Source organism: Talpa europaea (genome assembly GCF_964194135.1).
Source record: "Talpa europaea genome assembly, chromosome: 10".
In the NCBI taxonomy this organism is placed as follows: domain Eukaryota; kingdom Metazoa; phylum Chordata; class Mammalia; order Eulipotyphla; family Talpidae; genus Talpa; species Talpa europaea.
Window position 1 is genome coordinate 95,800,454 of NC_140077.1, and position 22,076 is coordinate 95,822,529.

The window sequence follows — 22,076 nt, forward strand, 5'->3', positions numbered from 1 at the left end:
ACATACCAAGAGGCCATGGAGAGAAAATGATTTGAGAACTAAAATCATATATTGAAATTTGCAGTTTCTTTTTCCTTTCAGATTGCAAAATAAATGCAAATCTATTCATATATTCAAATAATTTTATTTATATAATTAATTGTTTAATTCTGTGCTAAACAGCATAAAAAATTGAGCACAGTCATCACTCAAATGGACTGTAACATGCCATCTTCTCTGAAAATTCAATTAATCCAAATTTAATAACTTTTTTAGAATTTAATAACTTTTTAATGTCACAAATTCACTCTCCTTCTTTCACGCTTCCTTCCATAAATGTTTCTTGAGCACCTACTATACACCTTGCTGCTATGGTAGCAACAGCATCTCTCTTCAAGGAGTTCATAGTTTTGGGAAAACATTTTAAATAAAAAAATGCAATATAATGATATGAGTCCATCCAAAGGGGAATGTAGAGATTTCTATAGGAGCACAAAATAAGGACCCATAGTCCCATCTTAGAGGGTACGGTCAGGAATGCTGACCAGGAAGTGGTGATACTGAAGCTAACGCCAAAATCATAGGAAGAGTTTGTCCATTAAGTGAGAGGATGAGAGACATGGATAAGAAGAGGGAACCTAACAGAAGGAAGTCAAGAGACGGATAGAGGATATAAAAGAGATTGAGAGAAAGAGGGAGAGAAATCATGAATCATTCAAGTAATTGCAAATCATGTAAAGATTAAAGACCAGTTTGTTCCCCGGCCACTGGTGAGGGTCCCACAAAAAAAAAAAAAAAAAGAACTGTAAATTGATGTAACCACTATGAAAAAACAATATGGAGGTTCCCCACAAACAAAAAAATAGAACTACAATATGATCCAGCAATTCCATGTGTGGACATTTATCCTAGGAAAAGGAAAACACTAACTCAAAAAGAGATCTGCATTCCATGTTCATTGCAGTATTTTGGTATAATAGCCAATATGTGGATACAACTCAAGTGCCCATCAATGGAAGAATGGATTTTAAAACGTGGTGTACCCCCACACACAGGAATATTATTCAGCCATAGAAAAGAATAAAATCTTGGCATTTATGACAACATGGATGGATCCTGCAGGCAATATGCTAAGTGAAATAAATCAGACTCAAAGAAAGACAAGTACTTTTTGATCTCACTTATGTGCCAGCTGCAAAGGAGAACAGACAAGGCTGAAACAAAGAGCCAAGATGTGGTGCCTGAAAGAGGTGTTTAGCAAAATTTAAAAAAGGAAATTCAGGAAAGGGTGGAGTCACAAATGTCAAATATAAAGACCTGAACAAGAGGGATTGTCGATGACAGTGTCATCTCTGAAAATGTATGTACTCAAAACTCAGCCTTTCAGTATCCTCAAAAGGCTCCCTTTTCATCTCTCTATCCTCCAGAAACATTTTTTGAGCACTTACTACCCACCCATCATTGTTCTGGGTGCTGCCTATATAATGGCAACAATATCTAGAATCAAAGAGTTAATAGGTTTGGAAAGAAAAAAATTAAATAGGCACATATACTACAGTGTTTTAATGGCCTCAAGAGGGAGAGGAGAGAGTTCTAGGGAGCACATAATAAGGTCCCACAATTCAGTCTTGGAGGACAAGATCAAAAATGTTTACCTGAAGGTGGTAACACTAGCTTAAAGGATAAGTCATCACAGGTGAGACAAACAAGTGTGCATCGGTTCTAGTAACATGTGTCAGTAACTAACACACAGCGTTTGGTTGAATGAATGAAATGTCATGTTGTGGAACTTCAGGTATCTGCTTAATACCTGATTTTAGGTGGGGTGAAGAGGCACCAGCAAGCATTCAAAAACATGTCAATTATGTTCTCCCAGTTGGTGGGGTTTCTCTTTGTTTTTGTTATTGTCTCTTTTGCTGTGCAGAAGCTCTTTAATTTGATGTAGTCCCAGCTGTTTATCTTTGCCTTCACTATCACTGCTTTGGGTGATGTGTCTGTAAAGATGTCTTTGATGTGCAAATCCCGTAGTGTTTCGCCTATATTTCCTTCTATGTATTTTATGGTTTCAGGTCTTATGTCTAGTTCTTTAATCCATTTTGAGTTGATTTTTGTGTATGGTGTGAGGTAGTGGTCAAGCTTCATTCTTTTGCATGTAGCAACCCAGTTTTCCCAGCACCATTTATTGAACAAACTTTCTTTGCTCCAATGCATAGTCTTTGCTCCTTTTGATAAAGGACTGATCACAAAAATCTGCAAAGAGCTGATGAGACTCAGCAACAACAAAGAAAATAATCCAGTCAAAAAATGGGCAGAAGAACTAAAAAGAAACTTCTCTGAAGAGGAAATGCAAATGGCCAACAGACATATGAAAAAATGTTCAACATCACTTGTAATCAGGGAAATGCAAATCAAAACTACCATGAGATACCATCTCACACCAGTGAGAATGGCACATATTAAAAAAACTAGCAACAACAAATGTTGGCGAGGGTGTGGAGAAAAAGGAACTCTCCTGCACTGTTGGTGGGAGTGCAAACTGGTCCAACCACTATGGAGAGCTGTGTGGAGATTTCTGGACCTACTAAACATAGAGCTTCCATATGATCCAGCAATTCCACTCCTAGGTATTTACCCAAAGGACACAGAAACATCAATTCCAAAGAACACCTGCACCCCTATGTTTATAGCAGCACTATTTACAATAGCTAAGCTTTGGAAACAGCCCAAATGCCCAAAAATAGATGACTGGATCAAGAAGATGTGGTACATATACACCATGGAATATTACTCAGCATTCAAAAAAGATAAACACATGCAATTTGCAGCAACATGGATGGCGCTGGAAGGGATCATGCTCAGCGAAATAAGCCAAAAAGAAAAAAAAAAAAATACCGGATGGTCTCACTCATAGCAGGAATCTAGAAAACTTAAACAAGGGACCAGGAAAATGAATATAAGAAAGTGAAAATCAAAATCAACAAAAAACTATGAACCAGAGACACTTTTGGGGGGGTGGGGGGCGGGAGGGGAGGGATTGGGGTCAGAATGGGGCGTTTGCAATTGTATGGGGGAATATAAAAATAAAATTTATTATTTAAAAAAATAAATAAATAAATAAATAAAATAATCTGTCCTGAAAAAAACAAAAACAAAAACATGTCAATTAAAGGGCCTCCCTGGTGGCGCAAGGAGTTAAGCACCGCACCGTACTATGAAGCAATCAGCAGCATCTGTAGCACGAGTTCGATCCCCGGTCAGCCAGGGAGCAATCCACATAGTGCAGCAGACCTCTCCTGTCTCGCCTGCTGCTCCCCTCAGCAGTGTATTTCAGTCAGTCTGCCTGTTCTGTTCCTTACTCTGTCTCTGGTGGATCCTCTCACCCCCTGCATCTCTGGCCTGTATCCCAGCTCTTGTATACATAAATAAATAAATCTTTAAGAAAAAAAAATCTGTCAATTAAAGAACTAACTTTGCAACATCACAAGGAGGATTGCCCTCATCCTACTGGCCTGGATATATCACAAATAACAATGTTTCTAAGAACATCTTCCAAGACATCAATTTTATTTTTTTTCCAGCCTCAGCAGTGACATTCTGACCTTCATCATTCCCAGAGATGCTGCTAATCCCCTTTCTGAACCTTTTGCCACTGCTATATAAAAGATTCAAATCCTCAGGATAACCTTTGCAAGAAAGAATCATGCCTGTGTTTCTTGGGAGCACCCATTCAGGAAGCGTGGCTTAAGTGCTTTTCATTTTCTTCTGTGATATTGATTATTTTGCAGGCAGGACAAGAGACTTGGTTTATATGCTCTCCATCAAGATCGGGCCACAGAGATTAAAATGTTTACCAAGCTTCCAGAAATAATGCTGATGGTTTGCATTTATCAGGGGAACTCCCTAGAGAATATAATGACAAGAAAAATGGGGTACCGACACTTCAGCATGCAATGTGTTTGCCTACTTTTTTAAAGACTCCTGAGTCATCATGTCCTGGTGCAGCTCTTTGCAGTAGTATATCTATGATGGAAAATTCATAAAATGAAATAAAGTGTCAGATTAGCCCAAGTCTCATTATCCAACATGAAGAAATAAAAGGAAAATGACTCGTCAGCCTGCTCTCCAGTCTTATATCCCTTTGAAGCAGTCATTACCAGGTCACCAGGGTTGTATTTATGAAACACAAAGTGTATCTGATGTTTTCTGCTTAGAATCCTTAAGTGGCACCTTTAACCTACAGGATAAAGCCATAGCAGATGACAATAAGGTCATCTGCAACAATAAACAAAATATGTCCCCATGTTTTGGGCTTGTGAAATAGACTATCTCCTTAAACATTTTCAACAACCCATGACATAAGGTTTTCCAGTAACTACATGTTAGGGTCATTAGTAACCCCATTTTACAGGCAAGAAAACTTGGTGTGCAGGACACAGGCACTGTGTTCAAAGGGAGGTAGGTTATTAGGTGACAACCATAGGACTTGAAGAGCCTGGATGTGGCTTCAAGTATTTCTATTGCTGTAGATAATCTGTAGATAATCTCATCACAAGTTTAGTCACCCCAGAATTTTCTCCCACCCTCCCAGTTGGTTTGTCCCAACTCTAACAACGTAACTAGTGCAGTTTTCCCCTAAAAAAATGATATTAAAGAAAAACAGCAGCAAAAAATAGCATCTTGCTCTTCCATGCTGACATTCCTTTCTCATGCTCATTTTACACTAAGGGAAACTCTTCTTTCCTCTTTGTATTCATGCAATAATCCCAAGTATCCTTAACCTTCATGTCCTCTAATGACCTTTTCTTCAACTTCACATCCACCTGCTCATGTGCCCTTACAACAAACAACTGCAATCCAAGGATATATGTTAATCTCATCGGACAGGCAGCACAACTAGGCTTAAAGATGTCAGCTGCCCACGTAAAAGCAGCAAATTTGTGGGTGAATAACAATGGCCTAAACTTCTAAACCCAAAACAAGAACCTCTTTGTCATTATATTTTGCATAATCATTCTTTCAATGGCTGAGGCAAGGATATTGAAAATCTCCAGCAGTCTTTTCTGCCATTTGATTTCTTTGTATGAGTCTATTTAGAAAGAAAGATATAGTCTTATGGTGTATGAAAGACAAAGTTTCAGGATATTTTGATGTATTTGTGGATTGTATAAAAATTGTGGTCCTCTGAATATTACACAGCTGCGAAGAGAAATAGTGGCGTTTGGGACAAAATCGTTGCATCTTGAGGTGATTTTGTTGAGTGAAATCAGTCCAAAAGTGAAAGACAGATTTCAGTCATCTGTGGACTACTAATACTCAAAAAACAATTACCTGCCAACAATAGAAGCTACAAAAATTTGAATTCAGCAAAAAAGAAGTTAATGTTACTGGAGGGAGTAAGGGAAAAGGTGGAGGGTGGAAGAGGGAGGCAGATGGGGTATAGGCACAGGTGGTTTGGTGGAGGGAAATTTAATAATAAAACAAAAAATTTTCTTTTAATCTTGAATCTAAATCCCTCCCAAATAAATAAATAAATAAATAAATAAATAAAATAATCTTCTGTCTCTTTTTTAAAAAATTATATTGAGAAGGGGCAGAGCAACATGGCGGCGAGGAGACTCTGCGAGTAAGATCTCCCATTAAAAAAAGTTAATAGGGAGGAAAAGCGGCAGGTCCCAGTGAGAACTGGGACAAGGAAGATAAACGGACGACTCCAGCAAACTGCCCAAAGAAGAAAGTTGCCATAAAAGAGGACCAGAAGGGAGGGAAGCGCAGAACCCTGCTCCCCTCCCCCACCCACAAAGTCGGCACTCTCCGACCGGCAGAGAGGAGGGAAACAACAAACCAAAACGGCCAACAAGAAAAACGGACGCAGCAAGTGGGACTGTGAGTGGAAAGGAACTATTTCAGCCACCACACCCCGTGAACGGGAGCTGTGGAGAACCCTGCAGGATTCGCCGCGGCGGTGAGCGAACAGCTCCGGGCGCCATTAGAGAAGAACAAAGACCCCGGGAGACGAGCACACAGCCCAGGCTGCCGGTAAGCTTGCCCGGAAAGTGGCGAGCTCGGCGCACTTGAAAAGCAAGTGCAGACCAGGATCGCGGCTGCCCAGGTCCCCGCGCCTGCGACCTAGGCTTGGGAGACGACCTAGGCTTGCGGGGAGACGCTCGGAGGTCCTCACTGAGGTGAAGGTCCCTCCCTGAGTAAGCAGGAACCAGGCGCCCAGGCACGGGAGCAGTGCAAAAGGCGCCATTCCCGCGCCACTGAACTGGGCTACAGCCCGCGTCCTGGAACTGAGGGCTTTGGAACTGAGACCTGGGGCACGAAATTAGGGGCGTGGGTTCCCCACGACGGTGGGGCACAAGGCAGACACAGCACCCCAAAGCCGTTGAGGTGTACCCTACCATCCCCGCTCTGCTCCCTGTCCCACGGGGTGGAAAATCAGCTCCCCAAGGGCTCTAGGAGAGATCTCTGGCACCACCTAGCCACTTGAAGCCAGCACAAGCTCCTGAAGGAGCTAGTGGCCAGCTGGGGAGTTAGCCCACACCAGGCCCCTTCCAAACAAGTAGTCTGAGCCCACAGGGAGAGCGAGCACCCACAGCCGGGGCAGACCAGGCACGCAGAAGAGTGTGCCTGACACCGTACGCGCAGGGAGTGTGTCCCACATCACCATTTTAGAACAGGGACATTTCTTCAGTAAAGACTACCTGCAGAAGGCTTCCTCAGGAGCCAGAGGTGAGCGGGGGAAGTTCGCCCACGCCAGACCCCCTCTGGCCTGCAGTCCAAGCCCAGAGGGGGAGCAGGAACCCACCACCGGGGCAGACCAGGCGCACAGGGGAGTGTGTCCCCACATCGACATTTTAGGACAGGGACCTTTCTCCAATAAAGACTGCTTGAAACTGACAGATGACTCCTGGAGGAACCAGAGGGGAGCAGAGAAGCTCACCCAAGATGCCGGCCAGTCCCAACTACACAGTGTCCCAACGCATACGGCAAATTAGAAAACAGACAGTAGGGAGGAGAAGAACCACACGCAACCTAGCAACTCTCCAGAGAAAAAGCACACCACAAAAAGAAAACCAGCCCTCAGATTGCAACGACAGTAACTTGGAAGAACTTCTGAGCCTTCCAGAAAGAGAATTTAAAATTGCCGTGATTAAAAAACTGACAGAAGTCATAAAGGAAAACAATGATAAGGGAAAAATAATCAACGATCAGAAGAATGAAATTGAGTCCCTAAAGAGGGAAGTAAAAGAAATGCAGGAGATCAAAGAATTAGTGGAAGAACTAAAGAATTCTGGGAAAAGCAATGAAAGCAGAATTGATGAAATGGAAGAACGAATAAGTGCTCTTGAAGACACAGAAATAAAAAGAACCAAAACAGAAAAGGAAAGAGAAGTACGAAGGAAAAAGAATGAAGAAAGACTTCGGGAACTATCTGACTCCATGAGGAAAGGAAATATAAGAGTTATAGGAATACCAGAAGGAGAGGAGAGAGAAGTAGGAACAGAGAAAATATTCAAAGAGATAATTGAAGAGAACTTCCCAAATGTGAAGAAGGAGCTGAAAATTGATATACAAGAAGCAAGAAGAACACCAAACTTCCATGACGAAAGAAAAAATACAGCAAGACACATAATAGTAAAGCTCCCAAGAATCCAGGACAAGGAAAAAATAATGAAGCTGGCAAGAGGGAAGAAACAGATAACATTCAAAGGAAAGCCAATCAGGCTGACATCAGACTTCTCCGAAGAAACACTACGGGCAAGGAGAGAGTGGAGGGACATAGTCAACAGACTCCAAGAAAACAGATGCCAACCAAGAATACTCTATCCCGCAAAGCTCTCCTTCCTCTTTGAAGAAAGAATATGGACCTTCCCAGACAAACAGAAACTCCGGAATTTCATTGCAACTAAACCCCCACTCCAAAAAATACTACAAGGAGTCCTAAAGCCAGAACCTCAGAGGGACGAATAACAATGAAAGAAGGCCAAAAAAAAAAAAAAGTTATTAAAAGAATAAATAAATAAAATCAAAGGAAAGACAAACACAATGGCAAATACAGATGTTAACATATCAATATTAACTCTAAATGTAAATGGACTAAACTCTTCAATAAAAAGACACAGAGTTGCAGCCTGGATTAAGAAACAAAACCCAACCTTTTGCTGTCTCCAGAAAACACATTTAGCTACAAAAGATAAAAATAGGCTCAAAGTTAAAGGATGGAAAACAATCCTACAAGCAAATGGACCAAAAAAGAAAGCAGGAACAGCTATACTTATATCAGATAAAACAGATTTCAAACTCAAAAAGATAAAAAGAGACCCCAATGGTCACTACATTATGATCAAGGGGACAATACTTCAAGAAGAAATAACACTCATTAACATATATGCACCAAACGAAGGAGCACCAAAATATATCAGACAACTGTTGTCCTCTCTGAAAACAGACATCAGAGAAAACACATACGTAGTGGGAGACTTCAACACACCACTATCAACAATGGATAGATCAACAAGACAAAAAATAAGTAAAGAAACCAAAGCTCTAAATAAGGACCTAGAGCAATTGGGCTTAACAGACATCTATAGAACACTAAACCCCCAAAAAACGGAGTACACATTTTTCTCAAGCGCACACGGATCATTCTCCAGGATCGATCACATACTGGGGCACAAGACAAACATCAACAGATACACCAAGATTGAAATCATATCAACCATCTTTTCTGACCATGAAGGCATCAAACTAGAAATAAACCATAAAAAGAAGGCAAGGAACTTTCCTACCTCATGGAGATTAAAAACCACACTACTGGAATACCACTGGACTAATGAGGAGATCAAAGAGGAAATTAAAAAATTTTTTGAATTGAACGACAAGGAGGACACCAATATCCTAAATGTATGGGATGCAGCAAAAGCAGTAATAAGAGGAAAATATATAGCAATAGAAGCTCACATCAAGAAACAAGAAAGAACTCAAAGAAACAACCTAATCTCGAAGCTCAAAGATCTAGAAAAAGAACAACAAAAAAACCCCAAAACCAGTAGAAGAAAAGAAATAATAAAAACCAAAGCAGAAATAAATGAAATTGAAACTAAAAAAACAATCCAAAAGATCAATGAAACCAAGAGCTGGTTCTTTGAAAAAATCAATAAAATAGACAAACCCCTAGCCAGGCTCACAAAGGAAAAAAGGGAGAAAGCACAAATAAACAGGATCATCAATGAAAGAGGAGAAATCACAACGGACACAGCAGAAATCAAAAGAATAATCAGTAACTACTATGAACAGTTATATGGAAACAAGTTCAACAATCTAGAGGAGATGGACAAATTCCTACAACTCTACAATCACCCAAAGCTAGATAAAGAAGAAATAGAACACCTAAACAGACCAATTACAATTAGCGAAATTGAAATGGTAATAAAAAACCTCCCCAAAAACAAAAGCCCAGGACCTGATGGATTTACAAATGAATTCTACCAAACATTCAGAGACGAATTAGTGCCTATCCTTCACAAACTCTTCCAAAAAATTGAGAAGGAAGGGACAATACCAAACACGTTCTATGAAGCCAACATTACACTAATACCAAAACCGAACAAGGACAACACAAAAAAGGAAAACTACAGGCCAATCTCCCTAATGAACACTGATGCAAAAATCCTCAATAAAATTTTAGCCATCAGAATCCAACAATGTATCCATAAGATAATTCACCACGACCAAGTAGGATTCATTCCAGGGGCACAAGGATGGTTTAACATCCGAAAATCAATCAACGTTATCCAACACATCAACAAAAAGAAATATAAAAACCATATGATAATATCAATAGATGCTGAGAAAGCTTTCGACAAAGTGCAACACCCATTCATGATAAAAGCCCTTGAAATTCTTGGGATACAAGGAACATACCTCAACATCATAAAGGCCATCTATGACAAGCCAACAGCCAGTATCATTCTCAATGGTGAAAAGCTGAAAGCAATTCCATTAAGATCTGGAACAAGACAAGGATGTCCACTCTCACCACTGCTTTTCAATATAATACTGGAAGTCCTAGCCAGGGCAATAAGACAAGAGAAAGACATCCAAGGAATCCAAATAGGAAAAGAAGAAGTCAAACTATCACTATTTGCAGACGATATGATATTATACATAGAGAACCCCAAAAACTCCACAGAAAAGCTAATTCAACTCATCAATCAGTTCAGTAAAGTGGCAGGATACAAAATCAACACGCAAAAGTCAGTAGCCTTCCTATACACAAACAATAAATCTGAAGAAGAAGAAATCAAAAAAACCATCCCTTTTGTTATTGAAACAAAAAAAGTCAAATATTTGGGAATAAATCTAACAAAAGAGGTAAAGGACCTATACAAAGAAAACTATAAAACACTGTTAAAAGAAATAGAAGAAGACACAAAGAAATGGAGAGACATCCCCTGCTCGTGGATTGGAAGAATAAACATTATTAAAATGGCCATCCTTCCAAAAGCAATATACAGATTCAATGCAATTCCAATCAAAATTTCAATGTCATTCTTCAAAGAAATAGAACAATTATTGATGAAATTCATATGGAATCACAAAAAACCCCGAATAGCCAAAGCTCTCCTGAAAAAAAAAGAAGGGAATGGAGGCATTACACTCCCAGACTTCAAACTATACTACAAAGCCATAATCATCAAAACTGCATGGTATTGGAACAAGAACAGACATACAGACCAATGGAATCGAATAGAAAATCCAGAAATAAACCCACAGATTTATGGTCAACTAATCTTTGACAAAGGAGCAAAGACTATGCATTGGAGCAAAGAAAGTTTGTTCAATAAATGGTGCTGGGAAAACTGGGTCGCTACATGCAAAAGAATGAAGCTTGACCACTACCTCACACCATACACAAAAATCAACTCAAAATGAATTAAAGAACTAGACATAAGACCTGAAACCATAAAATATATAGAAGGAAATATAGGCGAAACACTACGTGATTTGCACATCAAAGACTTCTTTACAGACACATCACCCAAAGCAGTGATAGTGAAGGCAAAGATAAACAGCTGGGACTACATCAAATTAAAGAGCTTCTGCACAGCAAAAGAGACAATAACAAAAACAAAGAGAAACCCCACCAACTGGGAGAACAATTTTGCACCCAACACTTATGATAAAGGACTGATCACAAAAATCTGCAAAGAGCTGATGAGACTCAACAACAACAAAGAAAATAATCCAGTCAAAAAATGGGCAGAAGAGCTAAAAAGAAACTTCTGTGAAGAGGAAATGCAAATGGCCAACAGGCATATGAAAAAATGTTCAACATCACTTGCCATCAGGGAAATGCAAATCAAAACTACCATGAGATACCATCTTACACCAGTGAGAATGGCACATATTAAAAAAACTAGCAACAACAAATGTTGGCGAGGGTGTGGAGAAAAAGGAACTCTTCTGCACTGTTGGTGGGAGTGCAAACTGGTCCAACCACTGTGGAAAGCTGTGTGGAGATTTCTGGACCTACTAAACATAGAGCTTCCATATGATCCAGCAATTCCACTCCTAGGTATTTACCCAAAGGACACAGAAACATCAATTCCAAAGAACACCTGCACCCCTATGTTTATAGCAGCACTGTTTACAATAGCTAAGCTTTGGAAACAACCCAAATGCCCAAAAATAGATGACTGGATCAAGAAGATGTGGTCCATATATACCATGGAATATTACTCAGCATTCAAAAAAGATAAACACATGCAATTTGCAGCAACATGGATGGCGCTGGAAGGGATCATGCTCAGCGAAATAAGCCAAAAAGAAAAAGAAAAATACCGGATGGTCTCACTCATAGCAGGAATCTAGAGAACTTAAATAAGGGACCAGGAAAATGAATAACTATAAGAAAGTGAAAATCAAAATCAACAAAAAACTATGAACCAGAGACACTTTTAGGGGGGTGGGGGCGGGAGGGGAGGGATTGGGGTCAGAATGGGGGGGCTGCAATTGTATGGGGAATATAACAATAAAATTTATTATTAAAAAAAAATTATATTGATATGGCATTGGGGTTATATGTTTCTTCTATTTTTTATTTTTAATCTCTCTAAAGTAATAAATTTTGACTCTATCTTATAAATAATATGCTTATAAATAGAGTGTTTTACCGAGTCTATGACTCTATGAGTTATCATTCATTGTCTGTCAGGAGAGATTACCACAAGATCCTAGAACAACTCCTACACCACGAGGATGGGTCCTGGAAATTTATGGAAGAAACTGAGTTATGAGAAATCTTAAAATTTTTGTATAGTTTGACAGCCTCACCTAAAACCTCCAAGTGTAGCCATCTCTGGATGTAAAAGTTGTTTCATGCTGACCAATCTCTTTCTCTGTGTCACACACACCACACACACACACACACACACACACACACAGAGTTTCATGTTTCATGCCTTGTCTTTTTTATTTTGTTTTACTCCTGTGACTTCCTAGCATTTTTCATGGAAGGGAATTGTCAGTTAGATCACTAACTATTTTCACAGTGATCTCCCGCCTAAGAACCGGCAGTCTCTTTTCCTTTTATTGCAATGAATAACATCCCTTCTTAATTCACACCACTGACCATGATTTTCTCCATTTCTCTATTTCTTTGTTCATTTCAGTCAATGCTGGTGGGAGGGGAGAAAGTGGGAGCTGAGTATGTGTGCCCCCTCAGCTACCCTCACAGAACTAGGGCAGCCTGTGTTAGATTTGATTACAATAATCAATGTCATGTTGAACAGATTCAACTTGACCATTCTGCTGATAGAGACATTCTGGTTTTCCTAACCACTGTGAAGAAGGTACTGTTTTAAAATGGTGCTGCTACTGACATGTATTATTATTTAATAAGCATATTTGGATTTAATTTAATTTCCTATAAATGACCTCCTCAGAGAGACAGAAATCAGGTTCCTCTGAGGCACAATGTTTGTCCAAAGGTAATGAAGCTTTGATTAGAATAGATTACAGAAGTTCTCCTGAAATTATTTTCCCACTGCCTTGTGAATAGAAATTTGTCAGTCTCCTTGGAAGGTTTTATTCAGACCCAGTCACAAGGACCACTAAATATCACCTAATGGCAACTTACCCCTCTTCACCTTTTTCATAAATCACAAAATACAGAGCCCACCCCTCAAGTCCTGTACATCTTCTGGTATTTCAATGATACTGACTTTTACTCTGGCAGGAGGCCTTCTTGAAATCAGATGCTTATGTCTGAAAAGACATAAGCCTAATAGTCAACAAAAGAATGGCAACCCAACTTCAGAGATTATTTTATCCAACTCTTCACTTTATACATATGAAAAATGAAGGTTCAAGAGTAAGTGACTAAAGGCTATAAAGCCAATGAGTGGAAAACAGTGCCCAGAATTCACCAGCTAATAACCCAAAGTCCAGTGCTCTTCTTCCACATGATCAATCTAAATATTCATAAAACATACACACACTCTAAAAAGTTCCTTTCTGGCCTCCCCGGTGGTGCAAGGGGTTGAGGCATAACCTGTGAAGCTATCTGCAGCCACTGCAGCACGAGTTCAATCCCCAGCTGGCCAGGGAGCAACCTACATGGCGCAGCAGATCTCTCCTATTGTGCCTGCTGCTCCCCTCAGCAGTGTATTTCAGTCAGCCTGCCTGTTCTGTTCCCCAACTCTGTCTCTGGTGAATCCTCTCACCCCCCACACCTCTGGCCTGTACCCCATTTCTTGTATGCATAAATAAAATCTTTTTTAAAAAAAAAAGTTCCTTTCTCTTGTATCAGGAAATAAAGGGGGCATATCCAGTGCATTGTATATGGGACAAAAATAATCAAAAAGTATTAGGAGTTCTCATAATGTCTCATAATATGTTCTTATGTATCAGGGAAAATCTTGGCTTCCATCGATAAGTAATCCTGGACATTCCTTCTATAATATAAAGTTAACAGGTTCTAATAGTTTTTCTTTGGTGAGATATTAAGAACCTGTGAAACTGGCACAATATTTCATCCCTAAACAAGCTGAAGAAATAATCAACACAGTCTAGGTGTTGTGGAGCACAGAGGTATGGATGACAAATCCTGCAGCTGTAGCCTGGGGTCAGGACAGTTCTTCAGCGAGAACTTGGTAGTAGACACTGGGTTTCTGCTTGGTCAGCTCTGTGTATTTAGAGGGATGAGGGGACTTCACCTTTTTCCTTACCAGTAAAACAAGCCATGCAATTGCTACCAGAAGCAAACATCCTTACAGATTTCATTTTTGTCTGACCCTGTTGGTATTTTGACCTCTCACCACTGCATTCCTTACCACCATAGAGCATTTTTCTCTGCTATTCATTCCCATGTCATTAATTTAGTCATGTAATTTTTGTACTTCATCTAATATTTCTACATTGGTTTCTGACACACTGAATGTGCCTATGGAATTTAAATACACTCAGGGAACTTAAAATTATGTCACTTCTCTATTCAAATCCTTCAGGGGCTTCCCCTCACTCAGAATAAAGAAAGTCATTACTAAGACATCTAAGCAGGGCCTTCCTGACCACCCCCTTCTCCCCAACTTCTATGCCCTCACTTTCTAACCCCTCTCCTACTTGTACACTCAACTCCACCCATTTTGGCCTTCTCACTGGCCTTCAAACAAGGAGAGTTTGCTCCTGCTTCAGGGCCTTATTTTCTTAAAGATTTATTGATTTATGCATACAAGAACTGGGGTACAGGTCAGAGGTGTGGGGGGTGAGAGGATTCACCAGAGTAGGGAGCAGAAAGAGACCGACTGAAAATACACTGTTGAGGGGAGCAGCAGGCTCAACAGGAGAGGTCTACTGCGCCATGTGGGTAGCTCCCTGGCTGGCCAGGGATCGAACTCATGCTGCAGAGGCCATGGATAGCTTCATCATGCTGTGCTTAACCCCTTGCACTACCAGGGAGGCAATGCTTCAGCACCTTTGTCATTGCCTTCTCTCACATGGTCGTCTTTCCTCAAGAGCCACCTTCCCAGTGAGGTCTTCCCTAACTGCCTTATCTAAAAAAGCAACACCTTGTGATACTCTGTTTTATTTTCACCAAATACTTCATTCTAAGCAACAGGATATGCATATTTATTGCCTTCCTCCTGAAACTACAATATAAGCTTTCAAAATCTGAACAGTGACTTCTAGAGCATTGAGAAAATGTAGACTTAAAAGACTTAAACATATTTTCAAGTCAGTTTGCAAGTGCAGTGCCTTCCCATCGGGCTCCTGGGAGCCTGGCATTCAGGAAATCTAGAAAAAGTTAGTGTGTAGAATAAAGAAGTCTTTCTAAGGCTGGCAATAGACAGGCTGCCCTTGGGGACTCCATTTGACAATCTTCACAACACTGGCTTTTCTGTGGCTGTGTGACAGGACAAAGGTCATTAATCTTAACTACTCACAGCTTTTCTTCTCTTCCCACAGGTCTAATAAGACTTCTATGCTGGCCTGCTTGTTCGTGCTCCCTAGCTTGGTATTTAGAGCCCTAAACAATTTGGCCTCAAGCTTTCTTTCTCCTTCTGCATCCAGTAAACATCTTTAACATCACCACTGGCCCAGTCACTAGCCCTTTGCCTTGCCCTTCCTTTATACTTTCATCGACAAAGGTACACCTGCCAAGATCATCTCCCATCTTCCTTCCTCATCTACACCATCTCTGTAATATCTCCCCAGAGCACTCCTGCTTGAAGTCAGTCACTGTGCACCTGAGCTTTGATAGAAGTCATTGCCTGAGCAATTCACTGCTATTATGTATTGTGACATGGCTTTTATTTTTTCTTAAATTATTCACAGACTGAACTTTTATTTAACTTGCCACAGATCTTACTATTTTAAAATAGTCTCTGAACTTAGGTCAGTCTTAAATACAGCAGGCCCTCACCAACTGTGCAATGATAGGAAGACCATAGTAATTGTTTAAATGATAAGTTGATTGATAAGAACACAAAGCAGCATTTAGCATTGTATAAATAAATATTATAATACCTGATATTTTACTATTTGTTTTGTCTGGTGACTCCAAATTATTAACTGGGCAAGAGGTTTAAAAAAGAAATTTGATATGAACTTTAGACCTTCAAAAACCAACAAGGAGGAAGAGCATTTGTCTCCCATTCACCTGTTTGCCAGCTTGGCATAAAGTAGGAAAACAGAGAAATCCCTACTGTGTTTTATAGGATCAAAGATTTTTCTTTGGAGGCTAGCTGGCACAAACATTTGATTTCAGAAATCAAAGACCAAGACATTAAGCAGATGCCCCACACACCAAAATACAGATGACATATTTTTAAATAAGCAGTTTCTTAGTACTTATGGAATAAAATAGCTATCTATAGGAATCAGCATTAGTTCATGAAATACAAGTCACATAAAGCTAATTACATTTTCTATTTACTAGGCCTTCAAACTGTAAAGTCAGAGAAATTCCATAGATAGAGCAGAAAATGACTTTTTAAAAAAGCATTGACATATTAGTTTATGATATGTTTGTATAAAAAATGGAAACATGTAGTGCAATGAAGTTTTACCATATATATAGCTTAATTCTTCAAATTTAACACTAGGCAAAAGGGCAAAAGAAATATAATAGGTGGACAGGTGGACAGGAATATCAACTATCAGAGTGTCACAGCTTCAATCTCATGTCTCAGCATTCATCACACGTATTGTAATATGGGATTTTGTATATAATTTCCTATACATGGTATTTTTGCATTACTTAAGAACTATTCAAGAATAATTTTGACTGTGTATGGTTTTGGCCACACTATTACACAAGAAGAACTGTGCTACAGTTAACAAAAGGTTTATATATATATTTTTTAGGAGACAATTCTCTGCATCTCTGGCATTTTTACATGTGTTTGAGCAGTTATTTACAATTTATTTAACAATAATTCTATAAATATATACTGCAGGATAGTAAAACCTCTCTCCTTCTCAGGTGTAGATTTGTTTATATCCCAGAGTAACCAATATGATATCCATGGAGGGGATGATGAGCAGATTTGCCAGAAACCCCTTATATGACTGGGAATTCCCAAACCAGGTATTCCTCAAGTGTGTACAGATCTACTGTGCTCCCAGAGTGATTATGAAGGCCAGGACAGTTAACATAAACCAAAAGCTCATGCTGTCTGTTGGGTCATGGATAATATGTCATTCAAATTCATTAGATCGGGCCTCCCTGATGACACAAGGGGTTAAGAACCACACTATAAAGCAATCTGCAGCCTCTGCAGCAAGAGTTCGATCCCTGGCCAGCCAGGGAGTTTACCCACGTGGCGAGGGTCTCGCCTGTCTCGCCTGCTGCTCCTCTCAGTCAGTCTGCTGTTCTGTTCCCACTCTGCCTCTGGTGAATCCTCTCACCAACCCCCTACATCTCTGGCCTGTACCCCAGTTCTTGTATGCATAAATAAATAAATCTTTTTTAAAAAATTCACTAGATCTCTTTTCTCCCTACCCATGGGACCTATATAAATGTGGCAAGCAAAGCTAGCAATTGCCTACTTTGAAAGGACTGCCATTTGACAATTTATAGTTAAAACAGGTACAAAATATTTTATTAATGTATCACAGTTAACTCAAATATTAGTCTTCATTACTCTGTAATGATTCAATAACATTTTAGCAACTACTTGAAGAGTTTGAGAATGACAAGAACAAATGAGAACTAACATTATGGACTTAAGAGCCTAGAATAATAGTCTTAAACAAAATGAACATTCATAGAAATGTAATTTAAAGTTCTAAATTTTACCTTAAAACATAGCTACCCAAAAACAGAATAAGAGAAATTCAGATTAGCAATTCACATGAAGAACAAAGAGCAGAAAAATGAAAAAATACCCAGAGGACTTGCAATTTCTAAACATAAAAGAGAAAAATAATCAAGAATTTCCTTCTTGCTGGAAATAATTAGAAAACTGAACAAAATGTAGAGGACTGGTATCTTCAGACATCGAACAACAGGCAGTATAGGAATTTGATGTTAAAAAAAAATTGGAAAAATATTTTCCCCCTAAGGTAACCCTGGATTTGGGTCAAGGAATTTGAAAACAGAGTCCAAAAATTTTGCTTGCTATTGAGAAAATAGAGTTTGATGATACTGAAGTAGCTAAAGTTGAAATGAGGATGATATCCAGAGAAATAGTTCAGGAAATATGCATAGAGTTTCCCTTTAATCTTTGTTTGAAGACCATTCCACATATGTACAAGGTAAAATCTAATGGGCATGGATCAGTATAACTTGTAAGGAAAGAACTATTGCTAGGAAACTATAACTTAACAATATCCAGAAGTCACCAGGATTGACGATCTATTGAGTTCCCTTTAGCAGGGATAAAAAGATCAAGTTGAGCATAAAGACTATTCAGCAGAGACCCTTAATTGCTCAAATCTTAAAAAAAGAAAAAAAAGAGGAAAAGTAAAGCTAAATTGACTTTACAATAATGTCTACTCTACAACCACACTGGAAGAGATTAAAAACAAATTTCAGAAGGTTCAAATTAACCTGTTAATAAACATGTAATTTAACTATCTGCAACAAAAATAAAAAATTAGTATTCTTTAAACAAATTCTAGTCTTTAATAATGTAAAATATAAAGCAACCATTCAAAGGGAATGGGAGACAATACCTGCAACTAATAAAGGATTGATCCAGAATATATTGTTGGGCCTCAAGACAGGCTGTGCCAAGGTGCACAAAAGTGGCACATTTATTATTATTTTATTGAAATTGCTTGAGAAACTGTCAATGCAGGAATTTCCCTTTTAACTGCTCTATCTCACAAAAAGCAGGAAATAGTCTCCATTGTGACAAGTGAACTTCCTTTCCACCAGGAGGTGGAAGTCATCTATAGTCACCAACAAGGCTTTCTGCATTAATTTTTCCTGGTTAGATAAGCTCTGTTTAACTCCATAATTTAATGTCCAAATCTATTTTTTTTCCTGTTAGTTCTTCCCAGATTTACTGCTTCTTTATTTCAAAGACATAAAATAAACAAGCTGATGTTTAAAGAGGAAAATGATTTAAATGGACATTTCTACAAAGATATACAAATGACCAATAAGTTTATAATATGACGCTCAACACCACTAGTTATTAGGTAAATGTAAATCAAAATCACAATTAAATACTACTTCACCCTATTAGGATAAATATCACTTTTAACAAAGGAATAGAAAAACAAAGATTGTTGGAGAGGCTATGGAGAAATTGGAGCATTTGTGTATTATTGGTGGGAATGTTAAATGGTGTTGTTATTGTAGAAAACATTATGGTGATTTCTCAAAAATGAAAAATAAAATTACCATATGTTATGGGCTGAATTGTGTCCCCCTTAAATTGATATGCTGAAGTCTTAAGCCCCAGTATTTCAGAATGTGATTACATTTGGAGATTAGAAAATAAAGATATATTAAGAAGAATTATCTTTAAGTAGATAATTAAAATGAGATCACTAAGGTAGTCACTAATCCAGTGTGATCAGTGTTCTTGTAAGAAAAGGAAATTTGACCACAGAAAGGCACAGAAGGAAGCCAGGAGTAGACACAGAAAGAAGAGAGTCATCTACAAGGTAAGAAGAGGAGCCACAGAAGAAACCAATCCTCTGGCACCTTCATCTCAAAGTTCCACCCCCAGAATATTGAGAAAACAAATGTTTGTAGCTTCAGGGCCAGGCTGTCTGTCTGTATTATCTTGTCATGGCAGCCTGAGCCAACAGACATATTTGCTACCAAGAATCAAGTGGCTCTGAAACCACTGTTGTAACCAATGCCTAAAATATGGAAGTGGTTTCGTATCTGTGCAATGAGTAGAGGTTGGAAGAGTTTTGAGGGATTAGGAAAAGGATAGATTTCCTTAAAGGGGTGTTGTTATAAATATGGACATTAAAGGTTTTCCAGCTGGAGTCTCAGAAAGAAAAGCAGAGTTCTGTTTGGAAAGCTTCTGTCATCTTACAGTGATGAACAGAATGTTGGCAGAAATGTGAACTTTACAGGCATTTCTGGTGAGGTCTCAAACATAAATAAGGAAACCGAAGGAAAGGAAACCAAAGGAAAGGTGATCTTTTCTATAAAGTAGCAAAGAACTTCCATAAATTTTGTTCTAGTGTTTTGTAGAAAGTAGAACTTGTAAATGATGAACTTAGATATTTAGATGAGGAGATTTCTAAGAAAAGAGTTGAGTGTGAGGCCTTATTTTTCTTCACTGCATATAGTAAAATGTGAGGACAGAGATCCATCAAAGAAGAAATTTTTCAGGAAAAATGAACCAGAACTTAAAGATTTGGAAAATTCTCAGCTCATCCATATTGCAAAAATGAGAACATATGTTCCACTGAGAACCTCAAGAGTATGACATTTAGACAACAGAGCACCAGGGGACATCCATGTGGCCACAAGTATTTCCCTCTGTTCCCTTCATATAAAAGTAGATCTGGCTCTTCTTAGTCTCAGGTCAATGGTTCCCACTACATGATTACTCTTGTCACCCGCTGGCCCCTATATAAAGGACTCTACAGTGCCCTAGCAGCATCTATAATTCACTAAGATTGTGTCCTAGCAAGTATAGGCCCTTTGGGGACCATCATCTAACTTTGCAGAACCCATAGTTGCAGGGATGGGAAGCACAAACTTTCCCAATAGTATATTAGATTAATTCAGTTTTTCTGTAAATCTAAAACTGCTGGGGGAAAAAGAATATTAAATTTTAAAATGGGGAAGCGGGTGTGTCAGGTCATGTCACTTCTGTACTCTGTACACTACAGTTGCTTTCCATTTCACTCAGAGTCCAAGCCAAAGAATTCTACCTATTGTCTCTATAACTTCTTTTTTTTTTTTTAAGATTTATTTATTTATTTATTTATGCAAGCACCTGGTACAGTCAGAAGCGCGGGAGGGTGAGAGAATTCACCAGAGCCAGAGCGAGGAACAGAACAGGCAGACTGACGACATACACTGCTGAGGGGAGCAGCAGATGCTGCAGGAGAGGTCCGTGCACCATGCGGGAGCCACCGGGGAGGCCCTCTATAACTTCCGCTGCTAATTTCCCTTTCACTGTTTTATTCCAGAAAGGTATCTGATATAGAATCTTTGCACTGGACCTTTTCTATTCCTGAAATGTTCTTCCCTAAGGTATCTTCATGGCTAATTTCCTCATCTCTGGCAAATAGAACACATAACATAAAACCCACAAGAAAGACAAGTAGCTTTATTGAAAAGAAAGGGGCAAAAGATTTGAATAAGCTCCTCACAAAACAAGAAATCCAAATGACTACTAAAAATAAGTACACGTGGGGCCTCCCTGGTGGCACAAGGTTTTAAGACACACCGATGAAGCTATCTGCACTACAGCACAAGTTCGATCCCTGGCCAGGGAGATACCTACATGGAGCAGCAGACCTCTGCAACCTCCCCTGCTGCTCCCCTCAGCAGTGTATTTCAGTCAATCTGCATGTTCTGTTCCCCACTCTGTGTCTGGTGAATCCTCTCACCCCCCACATCTCTGGCCTGTACCCCAGTTCTTATATGCATAAATAAATCAATCCTTAAAAAAATAAGCACATGGTCAACTCATTAGCAAGCAATGAAATGCAAAGGAAGACCACAAGAACAAACTGCTACATACTCATTAGATTGACAAAAACAACAATATCTGACAATTTCAAGTGTTGGTGAGAAAAATGGAACTACAGGAACTTTCTCGGGAGTGAAAATGAGATGAATTTCCAAAACACATTGGAAAGTTACCCCTATGATGCACTTTGAAGAAACTTTAGTACGTTGGCGGGGGGTTGACACAGTAGTGTTCATAGCTGCATTGTTCTATAACCCCAAACTGGAAATGATTCAAATGTATCAAGATAAAATCAATACATAAATTCTTAAGCATGAATACAAATCATATCTTACAACTACAAAAGTACATAAACTATATGTATACATCTATATGAACATGGAACATTTTTCTAAATACACTATTGAATAATAGAAGCAGTCACAAAGAAAGACACTGTGTAATTAATTTGCATAATTTTCAAAACCAAAT